Below are 23287 nucleotides of genomic sequence, written 5' to 3'. Positions count from 1 at the left end.
ATTTTGGATGACAGTGATGATAAAACCTGGTTGTGGACTTACAATTGATATATATTTTTTTAAGTATCTTGCAACTTCTAGTTTAGTTTTTTTTAAAAATTGGTTTCTATTGATAATATGTAAATAATTTGGGCACGTAATTGTGTTTCTTTAAACAATGAAAAGTACATTTAATAAATGCTTTTAAAATGGATATATCTAGCTAATATTGCTATGCTGATCCACAGAAACTCTTCATGGCAGTAGAGTTGCAGAATTCCCGTGGTGAGGGCTTTCTCCATATACGGGCCATTATTTGATGTAATGAAAAGAGAAAGTGTGCAACAGTGAGATTGTTAATTAATTTAGCCTAACAAGATGAAGATAAATGAAGCAAAGCACAGATTGAATGAAGCAAGAGGTCTTATTTACAATTTAATACATTTTTATATAATGCAGATTTCACTTGGTAAAAAATAAACAGACCCCCACCCCAAATACTTGCTAACAGAAAAGTACACTCCCTCCCACCACCATTCAACACTAACGTCCTGATCTGACTACAGAAAACATGTACTGTGGCTTCACAGAGAAGACGCTTTTACAGTGTGTAAACAGTGCTTTTCTCCTGCTAAGAATCCTACACTAGTTAACCTTTAACGTCAGTATTTTATTATTCTTGTTATAGACACGGATGACCATAAGAATAATTATCCGAAAACCTCTGAGTGTCTTGTTCTCTAGGTTATCGTGAGACATCTTGCTTTAGTTATTTAATAATCACTTTATTTTAATCCTCTTTTTTTAACCAAAGGGAAGAAGCTCAAAAGTGAGAAAATAAGAGCCGTGAGTCTTTTTACAATGTGCTTGAATCTGTAGCAATTGTGCAGAATTCTAAAATTAGCATTATTTTTAAAAGTCTCCCTTTCAGAGATTAATGAGCTTTATCCAGTATTTGACCTTTTATCATTCTTGCTTTCTGCTCAGAAGTACTTCCTTCCTTCCTACAGTAGCTAGAAAAGACGGTCTCTTATGTTACTGTAGGCAGTGGTAACAGGGCTCTCTACAAATGGTGTTATTATGGTCACTATGTATTTATCTCAGGGGTCATGAACAAATCCATGCAACTGCTTCTAAGGATTTCAATAAATAGGACTTTTTATCCAGACAATCGCCTTTTATGTTACTTTTAAACAAAACTACTAGTCCATCAAGACTTTCAAAAGAAAACAATTCTACAGAGTGCCGGTATGGCCGCACAGACCAATCATCATGGCACCCATTCTCCAGTCCTTTATTTTTCAAGTCCACAACAATAGGTTGTTGATTCAATGGACAAGACCAGAACAATCAAGTTCTCTGTTTAGCAGCAGTGCAGCATTTTAATGCCCTTCTCTAATAATGGTCTCATTATTGTTATTCTAAGACTGGGCCTCAGGAGGAGGAATATTTGCTGGAGGTACGTCATTATTTTGCAAATTTCGATTAGCTCATCATGTTGTCTGTAGTGTGAAAATCGTAGCTAATTAGGGCAGCCAGTTAGACTACCAGCTTTTGAGCTTATGAGTTAAAAGGTAGCATACTTGATAGGCCAGTGATGTGAAAAAGGTGGTAAAAAGGAGGATTAGAGCAGTTGCCTTAGTAACTCCAACTTCCATCTGTGAGGGAACAATGGACTTGTGTTTCTCCCCCACCTTGGTGTAAAAATTGGTTTTGTTTTGAAAGGACAGGGTTCTTTTTATGACAATCTGGAATTCAGCCCAACTGAGTGTAGTTTTAGTTGTTAGGAGAGACCATTGGGGATAGGAAAGATGAAAGGTCATGGTGAGCTTCAAGGACATGAAAGGTTGTTGTCTCATGTAACAATGGTAGATTGTTTTTTCTCTAATATTTCTAGCCAGCCCCTGAGTCAGGTGATGGAACAAATGCCTACAGTTTAGTCAGGTGAAACAGGAGGGGGAGGGGGAAGGAAAGGAGAAAAATGGGGTAAGAGAGACTTTACTTTGTTAGAAAAAAATTAAAGGGTAACTTCAAGTTGCTTTTATTAAGCGAAGTGATATTTCTTTGTCACCATCCCTGAGATTCCAGTGTGCTTTGGATGGTTTGCCTCTGTGGGCCATCACATCTCTGGGAAGCTCTCCAATGTGTTAGGAAATGTGATTTAAGCGTTCTTCCTTAACTCCCAGGAGGACCAATGATGTGATACTTAACAATAAATTTAGTTGTTGTAGCTTTCTCACATTATTGGTGTTCTTAAAAGGTTTTCCTTCAAATGCACAGTGAGTAAAATGAATGATAAATATGAAAGAAATTTGTTTCACCACTCTACAGGGTTTTATCATAAATTCTATGACTTCCATCACGGAAAGTTTACAGGAAACTATCTAGATGTTGCTGCTGCAATAGCAACACAAATTTTTCTCTCTGTACCTAAGAAAATGCCACAATTTTAAGAGAACTATTGGGGGTTTTGTATTACTGAGGAGGTAATAGGAAAGGATTGGATCCAGTGATATTTCTTAAAATCCCTCACAACCAAATCATCCTTTCTGGATTTGAAATAACTTACATTTCAACAAAATAAGTGACTTCTATTTTTCTTCCATATCAATATTAAAACAGTTGGTTTGGGGAAGGGGTGTGTGTGTGTGTGTGTGTGTGTGTGTGTGTGTGTGTGTGACAACCTGAAAGAGTATAGGAAAACTATCTTTTAAAGTAAAAAGATCATCTTTTGATGATGAAAGGAACCTTTATATATATATTCCTGTCTATTTTCTCCAAACAACCCTTGTGTAGTTGAGGCTGGATTTGGTTCAGGGGGTTGGGGGGAATTTTCAAATTCTCTTTTAATCCCAGGTCTTTGGGTTGTTTTTATTTTCCTGACAAAAATCCCAACATAAGTGCGGAGAGATGTACCCCTAAGGTACTAACATGACATTCAGAATCTGCAATCTTTTTTGATTCAGGCACTGTATAAAATACTTTCATACACATTTTTATTATTTAGGATTTAAAATTTTTTTCTTTCCAGTGTGGCAAATTAGTTAACTGTTCTCTTTCTTAGTTTCTGCATCTGTAGAAAGGGACCTGGTGATATTTAACTTTCTTAAATGTTGTAGGACATAACAATCAGTATATGACTGAAAAGGTAATATACCTTTTATAGAATATTATGAGTATAAATTTGTGCTCTATCCAAAAATATATCTCAAGGCACCTATGAACCATAATAGTTCAATTTAAATGACATTGTTTATTTTGGAATCATTCGAACATATTTAGAAATTTTGGACTTTATTTAAACATAGAGGAGAAAATAAAATAATCTTTCATTTTCAGTTTTTTATTTCATAATAAAAATGTACTCCCCAGTAACATTTTGATATGTTTTATTTCAATCTTTAATCCATGTATGTATGAGGAGAAAGAACATATCTAGCTTGTTTACTGCCCTCTTTCCAGTGCCTAGAACAGTGCATGGCTCATAATAGGTACTTGGAAAATAGTTGTTGACAAATGAAAAAAAAAAAAAAAAAAAAAAGGCAGCCCTGGCCAGTTTGGCTCAGCGGTTGGAGTGTTGGCCTGTGAACCAGAGAGTCCCGGGTTCGGTTTCCGCTAGGGGCACGTACCAAAAAAAAAAAAAGCAAAATTGAGTCTTATTTTAGATACATTTCTGTATTTAAGAAATCATTGTATTGTATTTTCTCATGTTAATAGTCTTTTGAAAGCATGAGTTTTAATGACTACATCATATGGATGTACCATAATTTGTTTTACTATTAAATTATTGATTTTCAACTTTTCACTGTTATAATATGAAAGTTAATTTATGAGAATATCTTCTATTTATTATTAAAGCAATGAAATTTACAAACTGATGAAAAATCCCTTCATGATACTAGAACTCCACCAAACCCTATCACCTCCTTTAAGTCTTCTCTTAGATGTCATCTTCTCAGTGAGGTCTACTTTGACCACCACATTTTAAAATGACAACCCTCCAAACATTCCTGATCTCTGTAATGTTATTCTATTTGCTTCCATAGCTTTTATTAATTTTTAACATACTAATTTGCATATCTACTGTATTTATTTGCCCTCTTTTTCTTATATGTTCTATAATATAAGCTCAGATAGCAGAGCTTTTTTTTTTTTACTGTTTTTGCCATTCATATTCCTTAGTGTCTAGAACAGTGCCCAAAACATAGTAGGTTTCAACAATATTTATTGAAACTTAAAAAGATGGACGTATGTATTTTTTAAGTCATGAATCAAATCTCTTTTTCTCATCAACCAATTTGTACATTGGCTAAGGACTTCTGATTTCTCTTTTTTTCTTTTGTTTAATCCTCACCTGAGGACATTTTTGCATTCATCTTCAGATACAGGGGAAGGGAGATAGGAAGGAAGAAAAGAAGGAAGAGAGGGAGGAAGAGAGAGAGAGAAACATTGGTGTGAGAGAGACACATCACCTGAGGACATTTTTGCATTCATCTTCAGATACAGGGGAAGGGAGATAGGGAGGAAGAAAAGAAGGAAGAGAGGGAGGAAGAGAGAGAGAGAAACATTGATGTGAGAGAGACACATCGACTGGTTGCCACCCACACAACCCCAGCCAGGGCCCGGGGACAAACTGCAACTGAGGTATATGCCCTTAGCGGGAACCAAACCCGAGTCTCTCTGGTCCGCGGGCTGATGCTCTAACCGCTGAGCCAAACCGGCCAGGGCAGGACTTCTGCTTTCTCAATGTTAATACATACACATTCATCCAGGTAAATTAAGTCATAGCAATTGATTGAATCTTAGGTCATGTTGGATACAGTCTAAATTTCTTGCAACAAATGCCCCAAACTTTTGCCACTTGAAATCACTCTGATTCTAGCTTTAGGGAGATATTTCTGAGTGAGAAATATCACCAGTCACTAGTGCAAAATGATCCTTTTTCTCATCTAGAAGTTCTTCTGGTAAGACTCTAAAGGTTTGTGTTTGACCTGGGAAAACTCAGGTTAATTTGATTATTTATCTGTATTTTGGGATGATTTTATTTTATTCAGCCTCTAACTAATATTGGTCCTAGTCTTGATATTTTCTTAGGAAATATATTTCACAAACTTCTGTCTATTTCTTTTACCATATATGATTTGCGCTGTCCTTCAAAAATATATCTACCACATGACCCAACAATTTCATTTCTGGTATTTATTTGAAGATAATGGAAATACTAATTTGAAAAGATATATGCACCCCATGCTCATTATTTACAACAGCCACAATATGGAAGCAACCTAGATGTCCATCAATAGATACACACACACACACACACACACACACACACAGGAATATTACACAACAATAAAAAAGAATGAAATCTTGCCATTTGAGACAACATGGATGGACCTAGAGGGTATTATGCTAAGTGAAATAAGTCAGACAGACAAATACTGTATAGTTTCACTTAGTGTGGAATCTAAAAAACAAAAAACACCAACCAACAAAAATGGACACATAGAAATGGAGACCAAAGGAACAGTGGCCAGAGGGGAGGGGGGCGGGTGGATAAAAAAGGTGAAAGGGAACATAGTAAATAATATTGTGATAAGTTTGCATGGTGACAGATAATTACTAGAATTATTGGTATGATCACATTGTAAGGTATAAAAGTGTTGAATCTCTATATTGTATACCTGAAACTAATATAATTTATATAATATTGTATACCAATTATACTTAAATTAAAAATATATATAAAATTGTCACTTTGTGTCCTTTGAAATGTATTATCTTTATACAATAGCAATTTATATAGCTACATAAAATTATATAGTAATCTCATATCTATATGGTATTTATAATTTCAAAACTCTTCAATAAATAGGATCTTTAATTATCAAAGTAATCCTATGCATACAAGGCATGGTTTATTATACCCATTTAGGGACCGAGGCACATAGAAGTTAAGAGACTTAATCTAGCCTGGCCAGTATGGCTCAGTGGTTGAGCATCGTTCCATGCACCAAGAAGTTGCCAGGGCAATCCCCAGTAGGGGGCGTGCAGGAAGCAGCTGATCGATGTTTCTCTCTCTCTAAAAATCAATAAAAACAGAGACTTAATCTAGATCATAAATATAAGAAGTGGTAGAGAGGCCAGGAGAAATGCAAGTTTTCTGAGTTCTACTAGTCCAGTACTGTATTTCTTTCAGTCGCTTTAATCTTCTCTTCAGGTTAAATAGTCATTGTTTTATTGCCCTTTTAAAATGGGCTATTCCATAAAACTAAAAACAAAGGATTAGAATGAAAACATTTTTTCACTTCATTTTACCTCATCTGCTATTTCCATTCTCAAGGGCTTCTTTTACTTTGCACGGTTTTTCTTTCCTAGTCATATTCTTTTCCTTGCTCTGACTACAGATATGGGCTTCTGGAGCAATTTGTGAAACCATTGGCTGCCGTGTCCATCTTTTCACCTTTTAGCTAGTTGTTCCTTTCACATCTCTAGTTGTAACTACACAAGTCCTGTTTATCCTAACAGGTATAGCAGACTGGCAGGGGGACCCTGGGATGGGGCAGCCTTGGGAGAAGACAGTTGATATAGCAGACAAGATACATTAGCTAAAAGACTGGACAATGAACACCAATAAGTATAGTCCATGCATATATAAGAGAGGCATAAAAAAGGAGATTAAAGTGTTTTCATAAAGCAGACAAAACAAGGAAAGCCGAAAAGTCTGAGGTTTAGACAGCTAGGCCACAATAAGGCCATATAAGGCCATAGACACCAAGTACAGTTAAAGGCCAGATTCCAGTTTCTGAGTAGTCTACAAGTAGGAGGTTAGCGAGACCATGGAAGGGTCATGGTCTTGGATGGACTAGTGCACTCAGGTATAGGAAAACAAGGTAGAATCCTAGTCATTGGCATCATAGCAAAAAGTCAAGGTCAAACGCAGCAAAAGTAATTCATTTCATTCTGTGTTTAAATTTCATTCTGTGTAGGAGCCTCTGAGACATGGTCAGGAATGGTCCTACAGCAGGGTGCTCAAACTTTTCATGTGTATAAGAATCCCCTGGGCTGCTTCATATTTCTGAAGTAGGACCCAGGTGTCTATTTTTAAACAAGTGCCCCAGATTATTCTCTTGCAAGTGTTTACAGATCACATCGGAGAAATCTATAAAGACTGAGATGGCACTTACTGAAGGGACTAAGTGATTATAACCATTGAGAAAGGAGGCATTTAGAGGTTGAAAGTCAGACCTTTCTACCAAGAGAAAAACATCTGTTATGCCCAGAGCTGATTTGTATTTATCTGAATGTAAGAAAGCAGAAAACATGGGCTGATAACGCATAGACTGGTGTGTTAGAAGCCTATTAGTTTTCTGTCCGTGTTTCTTGTGTTTGTGACTTGAGTGCTTTTGTAATATCTAACATAGAGATTTATGCCTATTGGCGTAAAAAAAAATAAGGCTGATTTGTACGTTTGTGCCTAATCTAAACTTTACTTTATTTTTATTTAACATTTTTTATCTGTGTAACCAAATTTTATCTTTTTATTTCTGCTTCATAAATTGATTAGCATGAGTTGGGCAGACTGCTGTAATGCTAAGGGTTAACTAGAAGAGAATTACAAATGAACTATCTAGAAAGTTGATTATTAATCCAGCTAGAGAAGAAATACCCTTTTACTTAGCAAGAATGAGTATCCGAAGAGCTGATAATATTGTTCAGGCAGTGAGGTGGAATGGCAGAGCTTGGTAAGTAAAACAAAACTTGAAATTAATCTCTTATATCTATTTTTTAAAATGCATAGAATTTTGATCTATTCAAACAGTTAAATATAATATGAATTTACAAGCTGCTGGAACAAATCTAAAACGTTCCAAATGTGTTTGTTAATGAGATCCCTACATAGACTATCGGTAAAAGTTAACTGAAAAGTATTTACATAAGTAGATAAATATATTTAATTTTGAGTATTTATAAAAATACATGATTAGATTTGTGATTAAAAACAAGGAAGTGGGCACGGAGGAATGATTACTAAACTATCTAAGGCCAAACCTCAAACTGAAGAACACTGAGTGACTAACTTGTGTTTTTATAAGAGCGGGTTCTGTTCTTAGGCATGAAAATATAATTTTCACATAAAGATTCAGTGAGATATATTTCAGACTTCTAGGTAACAAAAACTGTCTTAAGTTCTCTTATTTTCTGGGTCCTAGTACTCATTTCATCGCGATGTTTAATTTAAGGACCTTTTAAAAGACAGCTTTTTATTGTATTTGTGAATTGGAAGGAAGGAGAAATGAGAGGATCTGTGCTATTTGTACAAAGAAAATTAAGTGAAAAGATATGATTTTAATAATATTCTTGCATCAAAGACTGCTCTTTCTGTTGTAGAAGAATTTTGATGTCAATAGTCAATTCACTATGATTGAAGTTTTGCACAAAGTACTTGATATTGCAAAAATGAGCTTTTAAACACAGTATTGACTATACTGAATATTATTGCAGCTTTATGCAATCACAAATCATTTCAATGTAGCACTGTACTAAGGAGAAGTTAGTAAACTTATTAAACTTGCCTTAAATTCTAATCATGTACCATCAAAGGATGGATTTTAACCCTTTCTTTAAAAGTATTTCTTTAGTGGTAATAACAAGGCCTCAAATTAATATTTTGTTATTTGCTGCTTAAATGAGCACAGAAAAAAATGTGTTTTTAAAAAACTCAGTATTGAAAAAATATATATTGTATGTATGTATGTGTTTGTGTATGTGTATTTGTGAATTCAAAATACCGGAGCACCATTTGGCCATATACACCCAGTTTTTTGTTAGTTCTAGTGTTCTGTCTCATATTTAGGACTGGGAATATAGAGTATAATAAATGAAATAATAAAACAATAGTTAAAATTTATTGAGCTCTTGTGTGCTAAATGCTATGTTAAATGCTTTATCTCATTTAATCTTTATATTAACTCTGTGGTTGTTAGAAAGCTACAGAATTATAGTGTATGCTAAAACAAAAGATAAGCTAATTAAAGAGCCTCTAACATCTGATGCAAAAAGTCTAGAAAATAAAGTTCAAGGCAACAAAGTGTATAAGCAGGGAGATCCCTAAGTCCTGCGTGCTTGTCTTTCTCAAAATTAAGAGGTTTAATATGACTCTGGTAAAGAAGAGGAAAAGGAAATGAACTGGTGAATTCTCAACACTCATTAATTCTTTACAAAAATGAAAATTTTAGTCATACAAAAATGTATAAAGGATAGGTTAAAAATGTTTTTAAAGAATAAAATACCTATGTTTTTATAAGACATGAAACATAACCAATATATGGTTGAAGCCTCCTGTGAACTCTACCAATTTTATATCTCCCTCTTTGTGCCAGAGGTAACCGCTCTTCTGAATTTGGTGGTTATCATTCCCCTCATGTTCTTTATACTTAAACTTAATTCCATATTTATTATAGGAGGAAAAATTCACTTACCTTTTTTGAGATCGAAGAAAGACCTTTTCTTGGCTTTCGATTACATTTTAATTAAAACAAAAAATCCTTAATGTAATCTGCAAAGCCCTGGCCCTGCACAATGTGGCTCCTGCTTGGCCAGCTTCAGCTCTGGCCTTTCTCCCCATGATTTCTTCAGATTCGGCTGCTATACTGATTTTCACAATACATATATATATATATATATTTATTTTTCCTGCTACAAGGTCTTCACATAAGGCTGTGTTCTCAACTGGAATATACTTCTCCCCATTCTTCTTCAGAATGATTCCTGCTTATCCTTCAGGTCCCCATTTAAATGCCATTTCTTCAGAGAAGCATTTCCTGATCCTTTCCATTCAAATCTTGTCTGCCTGCAAAGGTCTTGCTTCCCACCCTTTTAATTTATTGCATAGCTGATACTGCCATAAAAAAAAATTACATGTTTATTTTTGTGATTTTATTTCAATGTCTTTCCTTCACTCTGGACGGGCCTATTTTGTTCTCATGTGTTTTCCTAGCGTTTAGCACACATGGTCTTGTACACAGGCATTCAATAAATATTTGTTGTTGCTATCAGGCAGAGGAATGTAGTGAATGAAAAAGAGGAAGAAAAGGATATTGAGAGAAATAAAGCTGCGTAAAAATAGAGTGTGTGGGTTAGTTTGTATATACTGTTTAGGTAAAATTATGCAAGATTGGGGTGAGGGAGGTGGTAGGGACATTTTTGTTTCTTATCATCTAGCTGTAGAACACATGACAGTTTCTCTCCATTGTTGCTTCTTGCTTTTCAGTGCAGTCTTTCACTTTTGTTTTGTCATTTTCGGGGAATCTGCATTCCTGATGGAAGGACAGAGCTTTCAAATTATGAACTTGTAGAGCAGCCCTAGTGGCTATAATCTTAATGTGGAAACACTACAATGAGCTCTAAAAATCTGGAAAAATTTAGGACATTACAGTTGAAAAAATATACCTGATACTTTCGTATAGGAAAGCCATGAGGCCACTAGTAAGAGTTTCGATGTGGGTAACTATAACGACAATATTCATAATTCATATTGTTCGGCAGTTTGTTTTTTTTCCAAGAGAATATAGAAAAGGTTACACAAAACAGAAAAAGAAAATGAAGTCAATCTGAGAGGAAAGCCGGGGTTTTCAAAATGTCAGAATACACTTTTGTACTCTATGTAAATCTTTGCTGGCATTTGTAATTAAAGTCCAAGGTTACAAGATTTTGCTGAAAAAAAAAAAGTTTTGCTTGGTGGTGTGAGAAAAGGAGATAAAAAGAGAATTGAATTAAAATGTCTCAGTGTTAAAAGGAGGGGATTTATAGACTGTCCCATTTGTGGTCATAGAAGGTGCTATTATTATTAACAATAGTGTACCTTACTTTTTTTTTTTGCACTTTATATTTTTAAATGAACTTTTTCATATGTTATCTTATACAATTCTCATAGTAACAGTGTGAGATAGCTAAAATAGGGGTCTTATTACTTTTGATTCATAACTAGGAAAACTGGGACAGAAATGGGGCCAAAGTTAGGCCTAAAGCTTAAAAATAAAATTCTGAGTATAATTTTCTAGGCAAGATTAGTATTCGCTCTACCTTTGCCCCTCCAGAAAGGGTTAGATTGCAGGGTATAATCAAGTTCTTCTAAGGATGAGGATGAATTAGGGAGATGTCCTCTATAGGCTTTTCAGACTTAAACATTTTTTTCCTAATTTCCCAAAGATGCAAAGTAGTTAACCACCTCCAACAAATGGAACTGAGGTGGTTAAATGAATATATTAACAAAATACATTGCTAAGCCTACTATAAGTTAAGGCTAATTGGATAAAGTTTAATGGGTCTAATATCTTATTTATTTTATTTTAAAAATTATTTTTCTTTATTGATTTTAGAAGGAGAGAAAGAGGGGGGGGGAAACATCGATGAGAGAGAACATTGATTGGCTGCCTTCTGCATGCCCCCCACTGGGGATCTGGCCCACAACCTGGGCTTGTGCCCCAACATGGAATAGAACTGGCGACCTCTTGGTACATGGGTTGATACTCAACCTGGCCAGGCTGGGCCTAATATCTTAGAGGGCCAAAAATAAGGAGAAATCAGTGTGAAATTTAAAGACTGAAATACCATAACTGGGAGTACATGAACTGTAGCTCAAATAAAACCATGTGATAAAGTAGAGGGTACAAGCCCCTTGCATGTAAATCCAAGTCCCTAAGGATAGATACTTCTGGTGCTCATTTAAAAGACTCTTTGAAATAAAATGTAAAAGGCCCTATGTATGTTGCATATATACACGTGTGTAGGCAAGTGGAGGGATTTTCTTTGAAGGCAAATGCTGGGAGGTCTTAGTAATGATTAGCCAAGAGGGCTCTTTGCTGCATTAAGGTAAAAGCCAAATCTTGTATTTTTTAATTGGACAAATAGCCTGGTTGCAGAGAAATTAAATTTCTCATTCTTTCTGGGCCATTTGGCCGAAGCTTCCCTTTGGTTAAAAGAAACAGGCATGTTTACTCAGAAGAACAGAAGTCTTAAGAGAATCTGATAGCTGTCCTGAGCTGGCTAAAGCGCTGCCATAGGGAAAGAGTGTACTGTGGAGGGCCGAGCCCATGTTAGCAGGTGGAAGTCACAGGGAGCCTGAGTCACAGGAGCAGCAGAAGAAAAACTTTGTAACAGTTATGGTTGTCTAGAAGTGAAATGAACTTCCTTGTTGAGGTAGCAAAGGGCTGTTACTAGAAAGAACTGAGAAGAAAGATTAAAAATGTTGAGTTTGCACCAAGTTATTTCAGTATTAAAGTTTATAAGAAAATGTCCTCTGTGTGTCACCTGGTTAAGACAGGTGTGTCAACATAAAGGACAAAGATGTATTTCTTTATTACGTGAAGCCAAGAATGAACTTCATGAAGGCTAGGTTTACTTTCTGGATTGCTCAGCCGCATTTAGTCCAATATGTGAATAAAAAATCTACATAGTTTTGTCCATAGGCAGCTATTTTATGCCTGAAATTACTCCAAGTAGGAACTTTAGACTTCTTCATCTATTTCCAAACCCCAGAAGAATTGGTGTAACAGAGTGGAATTGCTTTAAAAGGGGGTAAAAAGAGAAATTAGTTTGTTTCTCCACTGGGTCCAGATCTAAAAGATAAGAATTTAGCCCTGGCTGGTTTGGCTCAGTGGTTGGAGTGTCAGCCTGTGGACCAGAGAATCCCAGGTGCGGTTCCCGCTAGGGGCACATACAAAATCAATAAATCAATAAAAATAAAATAAAAGATAAGAATTTAATCTGGGTTAGACAGAACAGAAAATAACACTAAATTCATTTATTTACCTTTATTTTTCTTTCTTTCTTTTTTATCCTCAACCAAGGACATTTTTGCATTTATCTTCAGATAGAGTAGGAGGGAGAGAGGGAGGAAGAGAGAGAGAGAAACATTGATGTGAGAGAGAATATCGATTGGTTGCTACCTATATGACCCCAACTGGGGTGGGGTGGGGACAAACTGCAACCAAGGTATGTGCTCTTAATGGGAACCAAACCCAGGACTCTGTTCTGCAGGCTGACGCTCTAACCACTGAGCAATCTGGCCAGGGCCATTTACTTACCTTTAAAAAGCTTCTGAGCTGCTGGTACATTAACAAGATAAGGGATCAAATTTTTAAGTGCCTTTCTGTTATTTCAGTTTCTCCTTATTGAATTAATACTTTCATTTAAAAAATTAAAAATATTTTAATATTACACAAGTAATACTCAAATACATTTCTGTTGTAAAAAAGTGCCTGGCATATAGCAGGCAATCATTATTAAATGTTTCTTTAATAAATAATTATTGAAAAAAAAGTGAAGAAAATTTTTTTTTTATTTCCCTCCCTACCCTAAATATTATTTTTCTTCTCAAACTTATTTTAATATTTTCAATCTTGTTTGTACACTTTTGAACCTCTTTCTTTTTTTAAAAATTATTTTTATTAATTTACTTTGTTACAGATGTTTCTCCTTTTTCCCCTATTGATACCCTCCTCCCCATCCCCAGCTTTGTTGTCTATGTCCATTGGCTATGCATACATGCATATAAGTTCTGTGGTTTATCTCTTCCCCACAACATCCCCTCTTCTGAGGTTTGTCAGTCTGTACCCTACCTTTATGTCTCTGGGTCAATTTTGTTCATCAGTTTGTTTAGTTCATTATATTCCACAAATAGGTGAGATCATGTGATATTTGTCTTTCTCTGCTTGGCTCGTTTTGCTTAGCATAATACTCTCCAGGTCCCTCCATGTCATCTCAAATGATAAGAGATCTTTCTTTCTTACAGCTGCATAGTACTCCATTGTGTATATGAATCACAGCTTTTTTATCCATTTATCTACTGATGGACACTTGGGTTGTTTCCAGATCTTAGCTATTGTAAATAGTGCTGCTATGAACATAGGGGTACATATATTCTTTCTGATTAGTGTTTCAGGCTTCTTAGGGTATATTCCTAGAAGTGGGATCACTGGATCAAATGGAAGTTCAATTTTTAACTTTTTGAGGTAGCACCATATAGTTTTCCATAGTGGCTGCACCAGTCTGCATTCCCACCAGCAGTGTACTAGAGTCCCCTTTTCTCCATACCCTCGCCAACACTTGTAGACCTCTTTGTATATAAGCATATATAAATATACACAATTATACAAAAATATGCAGTTTTATTTTGTGTGAGGGTAATACTCCCCCTTTTTACACACATTGCTTTATACTTTATCCCTTTTTCATTAAAATTATGACTTAGGTTTCTTTGCCAATTTATATAGCTTTACATTATTTTCTTCTGTGTAGTACTTTATGCTATGTATATACCTTTGCTATATTGGTAGACATGTGAGTTAGTTCCAATTTAAATGTTCTCAGTTAAAATGTTAAATATTTAAAACTTGGGGAATGGCGAAACTTGATTGTGTTCTACTAACATGGGCATAGAAAATGTGTGCATGGCAGGGTCCTGAGAATTAAGAACATTGTAGGCAAAAGTATAGACTGTGCAAAAGTATGGAGGAATAAAAAAAATCGTATCATTTAATTCTTCATTAAGCCAATACTAGAAGTCTTTAGTATCAGAGGTTATTTGGTAGTTTAAAAAGGCTGCTATAAATTAATCCATTTAAAATTGAGTGGGGAATAACAACTGTGAACTCTGAACAAATGATGAAGAACAACTATTTGAAGGTATCAGAGAGCGAACAAAAGCACAAAAAGAACCAAACGGGAACTTAAAGCTGAAAAATATAATATCTAACATAAGAAAATAACTCGATGGGCCAATCAGTAGAATGAAAATGACAGAGAAAAAAGTCAGTGAAAATGAAAAAAAAATAATTAAAAATTATCTAATTGAAAGAACACACAGAAAAAAGAATTAGAAAAAATGAATATAGTATGAGGGATATGTGAGATAATATTAAGCGGTCCAGCCTGGCTGGTGTGACTCAGTGGTTGAGCATCGTCCCATGCACCAAGAAGTCACCAGTTTGATTCCCAGTCAGGGCACATGCCCAGGTTGTGAGACAAATCCCCAGTGCGGGGCATGTAGGAGGCTGCCAATCGATGTTCTCTCTCATCGATGTTTCTATCTCTCTCTCCCTCTTCCTTCCTCTCTCTCTAAAATCAATAAAGAAAATTATATAAAAAATAAAAATAAAATATTAAGTAGTCTAACATATATAAGTCCAAGAAAAAAAGGAGAGCAATATTAAGACAGAAAAAAACCCACTTGAAGAAATAATGCCCCAACTTTCCCAAATTTGGTGGAAGGGTTAAATTTCCAGATTCAATAACTTCAGAGAATATATAGAGAAGATCAAGTCTTAATTTGCTAAATGTGTGTGTCAGAAGGTAATATTTAAAAGATGGTTTATAAGATATATTTGGAGTTTATTCTGCAGATTATGAGGAAATAACAAAGGGTTTTAAGCAGGAGATTGAGATGATCAGATTTTATGTTTTAAGACCACAACTCAGGTAGCAAAAAGAAAAAAAAAAAAAATTCCCCACTGTGGTGTCCTCAATTTAGCATCAGAAAAGTAAACCTTTCTTTGTTTTGCTTTTTTTGCACTGCAATAAAATGAAAATAGAATGGATTTCTTTTCCAACATTTATTATTACCCTATTTCTTAAATTAAATGCAAAACCACATATATGAGGACAAACATTTTTTTCACTAGCATTTTTCAAGAGCTATATGCTTGGTTAAATTTATTCCTATGTATTTTATTCTTTTTAAAGCAATTGTGAATAAGATATTTTTTTAGTTTCCCTTTCTAATAGTTTAGTATTGGTGTATGAAAATGCAACTGATATCTGGATATTTATTTTGTGTCCTGCTACTTTACTGAATTTATTTATCAGTTCTAATATTTTTTTGGTGGAATCTTTTGGGTTCTCTATATACCATCTACAAATAACGACAGTTTTACTTCTTCCTTTCCAATTTGTGTGTGTTTTATTTCTTCTTCTTGTCTGATTAGTGTGGCTATGACTTCCAGTACTATGTTGAGTAAGAGCGGTGAAAGTAGACATCTTTGTCTTGTTTCTGTTCTTAAAGGAATATTTTTAGTTTTTTGCCCATTGAGTATGATGTTGTCTGTGGGTTTGTCATATATGGCCTTTGTTATGTTGAGGTATATTCCCTGTGTTCTCACGTTGCTGCCCTATGACACAGCAATTCTACTTCTGGGAATATATCCAAAGAAACTAAACATTAATTTGAAAAAAATATATGCACCCTATATTCATTGCAGTGTTTTTTATAATAGCCAAAATTTGGAAGCAGCTTAAATGCCCATCAGTAGATGAGTGGATAAAACAGCTGTGGTACATTTACACAATGGAATACTACTCGACTGTAAAAAGAAAGAAAATTTTACCCTTTGCGACAGCATGGATGGACCTGGAGAACATTATGCTAGGTGAAATGAACCAGTCAGAGAAAAGACAAGTACCATAGGATTTCATCATGTGTGGAATTTAATGAACTAACAGGCAAAATAGAGACAATCTCATAGAGAGAAAGCAGACAGCTCTGGTGAGGGGTATTGGGGGTGTGGAGGGATTGAGCAAGAAGGAAAAAGAACTCATGAACACAGACAACAATGTGGTGATTGCAGTGGGAAGGGAGGTGGGTAGAGGTGGAAGAGGATATGGGGGATAAATGGTGATGGGAAAAAATAAAATACAGAAAAAAATTACATAATTAGAAAAGAGCTAGATGTATACCAATTCTTAGTAGTTTTTTAGTTTGCCAAAAACAGCTTTGAAATAAGACCAGGAACTTGGAAATCATACCCAGTGGATTGACCCCAGAGAACAATATGGCTCCAGAAACTACAGATCTCTGAAGGTACCAAGGTGGCCTGAGGCAATTAATTCGAGAGCAGCATACATGAGACTGTCCTTTTAGTTTGAGTGACTATTAGCTAGTAAGATAGGAAGTGGGAGAGAAAAATGAAAGTTTTTATTAAATAATGCTTTACATATTTTTCTCCTTTAGACTCATTTCAGTCACAAATGATACAGCGGTTGCCTGGGATTTCCACAGCATTAATTAATTCAAAAGAGCAGAAAATAAATCAGAACCAGAAACTTATTTATTATGCCCTTTTTCCTTTAAGCACCGTGAAAAACTCAGTGTCTCTTGTGATCACAAGAGTTTGCATTTCTAAGACTTGGATGTATCAAATTTAAAATGGATTAAATAAAAATGGATTAAAATATGCTCCCAAACATAATAATAAAGGAAAGACATTTGTTTTATTTTTCTTCACCATTTTGTTTATTGGAAGTAAACAGTGATAGAAATATTTAATATTATATTTATTTGTATATTTAAGTTATGGAAATAAGACATGAAAATAATGACATTTAGGAGAATAAAGCACACCTAAAGAGCATTTTTGTTTGTTTTCCAAAAATAAAATGCACATCAGAAAATAATTTACAGGCATGATTTAGACTTACTCTTCTATTATTACAATATATAGATTCCTCTTGCATTAATGGTGTTCATTGTCTTTAGCCCACTGACAATCGGAGTTCAACAAAAGAAATGCAGTAGTCACAGCTGAACCAGCTAATGTGCCAATTAGAGCTGGAGGTACCAAGTTTTAGGGGCAACTATGGAAAGGGTGAATGAATATTAACTGGGAATGGGGAGGCTCATAATCTAAAGTCTGATCCCAGATTAACTGTGTGGCTGTGTTTCATTTAGTCCCTGTCAAATCTGTCCTAGCTACTGATAATACCAATACTAAAGGAATCAAGAATTTCCAGTGTTCCACTCCTTGTGCCTGTTTCTACTTCTACTTTTCTCTCTTTTAAAATTAGAACTCTACTTATGAAGAAATAGAAAAATGGTTTATATGTCTAGAAAGAAGCACTTTCTCTCAGTGAAAAAGTCCTCTTGGATCTGCTGTGTGGTTCTCCAGCATGTTCTCTACTAACTGTACATAGTTTTCAGTGTGACAGTTCCAAAGAGAGATGTACACTACAGATCAGAAAGAGGAAAACTTGTCAGAGGTTCATTTCTAATATTTTAATTTGCTTTTTGTGCTGCCACCTATTCTTTCTTTTCCAGCTGTGCAGTCAGTGATTACTCAGTAATATATAAATTTGCCTATAGCATTCTAATTTCTATTTTAGAAGGTAAAAAAAAAAAGTGCATTTCACTTATGACTAAGCTTTCTGAAATTACTCCATTTTATCAGTTTATTTTGCTCTTTTCCTAGAGTTTAAACATTTTTTTTTTTACCCTAAAGGGAGGGTGTGTCAAATTGTTGCAAGCAAAGATAGAGATAATCATATGTTGCTCCTGTTATAAGCTTTGTGTTGATATTGACTTGCTATTTAAAGTAGTACCTCTACGATGAATTCTACTTTTAGCATTTTTTCTTTTTCAAGTAAATTTATTGTACAGTATTTAATCAATTCTTTTTACATCAGTTGCATTTTTGTAATGCCTTTTTGGTACTGGGATCAATGCAGCTATTTGAATAAGGGACTCAATACAGAATGAGTTAATCCCTCTATTACACATTCATGAATTTCTTAGAGGTCCAAAGACTGCCTCTTTAAGCACCTACCTTATTTTTAATTTTACCTATTAATTCTGACTTCCTAAACAGTTGATTGTTTAGAAAATATAAACAAATTAAAGAAGAAAATGTTTAAAATCACCATCACCCATAATTCCATTACCAGAGAAAGTCCCTGTTAAAATTTTGATGTAATGTATATGTAGTTGGGGTTATAGCATACCTAGTTTTAAATTATAATTTAAAATTTTAATTTCTTAATAGTTTGTCTTGATGGCTCAGAGTTATCATTATGGATATCTGATTCCTTGAGATGCTCCTTGAGTTGAGGGTCTATGAAGGCTACTTATCTCTATAATGAGTAGCCCCCAAAATGCTGTGCTTTGTGAGTTTCTGTGTCTGCATGTTGGATTTTCCGTCTTTGCCTTTTTATTTTTTGAAGACTTTAAGCTGTCATTTCTCTGTAACTACTGTTTTGCTTTTAGTAATATTAATTCTCCTTCTGAACTTCTATAAGCTGTTATTTCTATTTGTCTATGGGCTGTTCAATTAGATAAGAAGAGAGGGAAACAAACATTTAATAGTTCTGTTTTGTTGTACGGTACTAATGTAGGTGCCTTCACACAACTCATGTTATTTAATTATTACAGTAAATTGTTATTAGATAATTTTTTTACATAACAAAAATCATTTATTGAGCACTAACTATATGCTAGGCACCGTGCTAAGGACTTTATATATACTGTGTCAGTTGGGTTTATTCCTGCAACGTTCCAGTGAGGTAAACTATTTTACAGATAAAAAATACGTAGACTCAGAGAAGATGAATATATTGCCCAAGATGATACTATTAGTAAATGGTAGATTCAGGATTTGAGCCCAAGTATGCTCCTCACATAATCAAAAGTGCTGTAATAATATGTGAAGTAAGAGTGAGTAGATTCTGAGCTCAGGAATTGTCCTTTAAAAAAAAAAAAAAGTAAACTTTAGTGTATTACATTCCTGGAGACATCTGTTTTGGGTTTTGCTTCTTTTCTAATTCTCCTCCTTGCTCTACTATGGAGATACTGCTGTACAAGGGATCTGTGGAGAAATGTAATGATTAAAGTGTGGAAGTGTCTAAGGAACTGAATTATTCAGACCAACTTAATCCTAAAAGAATGACATTAAAAATAATCTACCAACAAAGGAACAATTCTTTTTTATCCTCGCCCAAGGACATTTTTCCATTTTTTGTTCAGATAGAGCGGGAGGGAGAGAGAGGAAGAGAGAGAGAGAAACATCGACGTGAAAGGGACACATGGAGTGGCTGCCACCTGCACGACCAACCAGGGCCAGGGACAAACTGCAACCGAGGTACGTGCCCTTAGCGGGAACCAAACCGGGTCTCTCTGGACCACAGGCCGGCGCTCCAACCTCTGAGCCAAACCAGCCAGGGCGGAACAATTCTTATTATTGTTAAATAGACCTCTCTTTCATAATTCATAGAATCACTAGTGTATTCTTTGCTAAATTTTCTATATCAAAAGTTACTGATTTATGGAATTGCATAGAAGTTAATACTGTAATTAGCCAAAACACCATTGTATTAATGGTCCATAACTACATTTCTTGGGGAGACAGGTTTTAATCTTAATGTATATTTCCAATTATACATGAAATGAAGGTGACAATTTCAAGGAACAAAAAACCTCAATTAGATTTATTTATGATGGTTAAGAGGTTAAGTAGTGGTTAAGAACTTGATCTTGAAAGTTTGTTTGCCTAGATTTAAATCCTCACTTCATCATTAATGGTATAATTTAATTTCTGTGTGCCTAGTTTCTCATATGTAAAATGGGGATACTGATAATAATTTTCTATATAATAATACCTACTCCTATATGGGTTGTTTGTTTTGAGGACTAAATAAGTTAATGTATGTAAAGCAATTAGAATAATGCTTGCTGCATTATAACTGCTTTATAAATTAGCTGTTATTATTTTAATTTGACTTTGTAACGTTTTTTTCAATCTCGGAGTTCTGTAGAAAGTGCTAACAACCTTGAGTATTTGCTTATCAAAACATTTTATTTTCATTCTAAAAAGAACCTAATAGTGTCTTCCATCATTCATTCTCTTTCATTAAGACTTACCCTGAAGTTGGCAATGACCTCACAAGGAACTCTGTAACTCCATTTCTTGGACCTGAGAACAGAAACACCCAAAGTTGCAGTATTTTATTCAGAACTGACATAAACTTTGTGTGAGGTATCAAATGTAGCATCTCTTTACCTTCAGATAATTTCCCCTCAAGTTGTGAGATTTTTCTCTACCTTTTGAAACTATGATGCATTAGGAAAATAGAGTAACAGTGAGATTCAGTGGTTGACTTGAGTGTTGAATGTGCATTTGTATCCTGTAATTGAGAAGACTTCTTGTTTATTTGCTATTTTATTATTGAAAGAAATTGCAAAAGGCAATTTACTTCTTAACTCCCACTATGGTGTGCATGTGCAAGACAAAGATAAAAGCTATGTTTCCTTCGTGGAAGGGTGTGGAGGTAGAGGATGATTTCAAATTAGAAATAATGACAGCAATAGAGCTTCCAATGAAGATACTGTGGCCAGCAAAGGACAAAGGGGAGAAGCTAATTCCTGAAGTTAAGGTATTTGATTAAATATTTAGACTGCTCTTTATGTGGACAGGAACCAGGTTGCTATTTATGAGCTGAAGAGATAGTGTGTTTGACAAAGATGTTTATTGGATGGTTTGATGATGATTGGGAGAGAAGCAACCCTGAGATACTGAGAAAACTTGTAATAAGGTAAAAAATAAAATATTTTGATAGGCAAGGACTTGTTTTTTTAAGGCATTTGCTTCTCTTTTATAATGGTTAACTAGGAGAACTGGCTTATTATAATCGTGTTTTGTTTTGTTATTATTTTGGAAAGTAACATTGACTTAGGAAAAAGTTACCAGACTTTGATTAGAACGTCTAATGTTTTCTCTTATTACTTTACCAAATTTTATTTTATTTTTTTTATGAATTTTTCCAAATTTTATTTTTTTTGATGGAGGGGAGCAGTTTACAATTTTGTCACCCTCAGGTGATTTTATGTTTATTTTTAAAAAGTCTGGCATTGTGTGTGTGTGTGTGTGTGTGTGTGTGTGTGTGTGTGTTGGTGGAGGAGATGAGGAGAGAAGGTGAAATTTTAAGGTGACGGAAAGCCAGTGAAAGTTGATGTAAGGGACTGGAGAGTTTTGTACTGAAAAATAAAACATTTAAATCATGTTCTCTCCCTTATTGGGAAAACAAAGTGACTGCATCATGCATATTTCCATGAAGAATGTGTATAAATATCATGAAAAGTTATAAGAACACGCACACTTTCTAAGAGCTGGAAGAAAATATATGGCTTAAAAATTGTAGCAGAGGTTTCTTTGAACATGGTTTTTAACATAGTGTCAAATTGGGATAAAGTTTTAACAGAACAGGCTGGGGCATTTATAGATTACAACACTTTTAATTTTCTCAATGTTACAAAGTGTTGATTTTGATAAAGAATTTGTTAATGCTATATCAGTTTCTCCATGTGGAGAAGTGCTACTGGGTGATTAGTAAGACTTGGGGCTCACAGCCAAAATTTAGAAATTTGGTCCCCAGTTTTTTTGACCTTATGAGAATAGGAAAACAGCTACTAAATTTTTCTGAGCCTTGATTCCCTATAAAATAAATTCTTCATTATCAACGATGTCAGCTTTTTTCTCTTTACCTTTGTTTCTTGAAAAAAATTTTTGTGTGTGTCTCATGTCATTACCATCTACATTTATCTTTAATTAGATACTAATTTTGAAACTACTTTAGGGTTTTTAGGTTAGTTATATGAAAATTCTTTACATTTGTATATATATTTTACTGCACTTTTATTTATTTATTTATTTATTTTCACATCTTTATTGTTGGATGTAAAATGTATTACAGATGTTCCACATTTTTCCCCCATTGACCCCCTCCTCCCCACTCCCGCCCCCCTCCCACCTTTTCCCACACTATTGTCCGTGTCCATTGGTTATGCATATAATTTCTTTGGTTTATCTCTCCCCCCCCCCCCCAACCCCTTTCCCTTTGAGGTTTGTCAGTCTAGCAATGAATTTGTGCTTCTTAATCCCTTCACCTTTTTCACCCATTCCTCCAACCCCCTTCCCAACTGGCAACCAACAAAATGTTCTCTGTATCTATGAGAATGTTTCTGTTCTTCCTGTTCATTTTATTTGTAGATTCCATTGTTGATAGATATGTATTCATTGCCATTTTGTTTGTTCATACATTTTATCTTTTTCTTCAAAAAGACCCTTCATCATTTCATATAATAACGGTTTGGTAGTGATGAACTCCTTTAACTTTTTCTTGTCTGGGAAAGTTTTTATATGTCCATCGATTCTGAATGACAGCTTTGCAGGATAGAGTAATTTTGGTTGTAGGTTCTTGGTTTTCATCACTCTGAATATTTCTTGCCACTCCCTTCTGGCCTGCAAAGTTTCTTTTGAGAAGTCAGCTGACAGCCTAATGGGAACTCCCTTGTAGGTAACTAGCTGCCTTTCTCTTGCTGCTTTTAAGATTCTCTCTTTGTCTTGAATCTTTTGCATTTTGATGATGATGTGTCTTGGTGTGGGCCTCTTGGGGTTCATCTTGTTTGGGACTCTCTGTGCTTCCTGGACTGGTATGTCTGTTTTCTTCACCAAGTTAGGAAAGTTTTCTGCCATTATTGTTTCAAACA

The 23287-nt window shown here is 34.8% G+C and overlaps 1 protein-coding gene and 1 long non-coding RNA gene across 4 annotated transcripts in view; one reads left to right on the top strand and one right to left on the bottom strand.

The window, feature by feature from the left end:
* Positions 1-23287, top strand: part of SOX6 (SRY-box transcription factor 6) — a 509394-nt gene that overhangs the window by 82432 nt on the left and 403675 nt on the right. The window contains exon 1 of one of the 3 annotated variants that reach the window (XM_036260193.1): positions 21053-21174. The exons of 1 other annotated variant lie outside the window; for it this stretch is intronic. The gene's annotated coding sequence lies outside the window, so the exon portion shown is untranslated. Of the gene's footprint in view, positions 1-21052; positions 21175-23287 lie in introns of those variants that run through there. One more of the 3 variants, XM_036260194.1, reaches the window with a different exon arrangement.
* Positions 18801-20932, bottom strand: LOC118629074. Its single transcript, XR_004959348.1, has 3 exons — positions 20802-20932; positions 20663-20714; positions 18801-19610 (listed from the first exon to the last, which is right to left on the bottom strand). It is a non-coding gene; the product is annotated as an uncharacterized LOC118629074 (long non-coding RNA).

This window comes from Molossus molossus, unplaced genomic scaffold (genome assembly GCF_014108415.1).
Source record: "Molossus molossus isolate mMolMol1 unplaced genomic scaffold, mMolMol1.p scaffold_m16_p_13, whole genome shotgun sequence".
Classification (NCBI taxonomy): Eukaryota; Metazoa; Chordata; class Mammalia; order Chiroptera; family Molossidae; genus Molossus; species Molossus molossus.
Note: the sequence above shows the minus strand (reverse complement) of the source record. Positions and strands in the feature narration are given on the sequence as shown.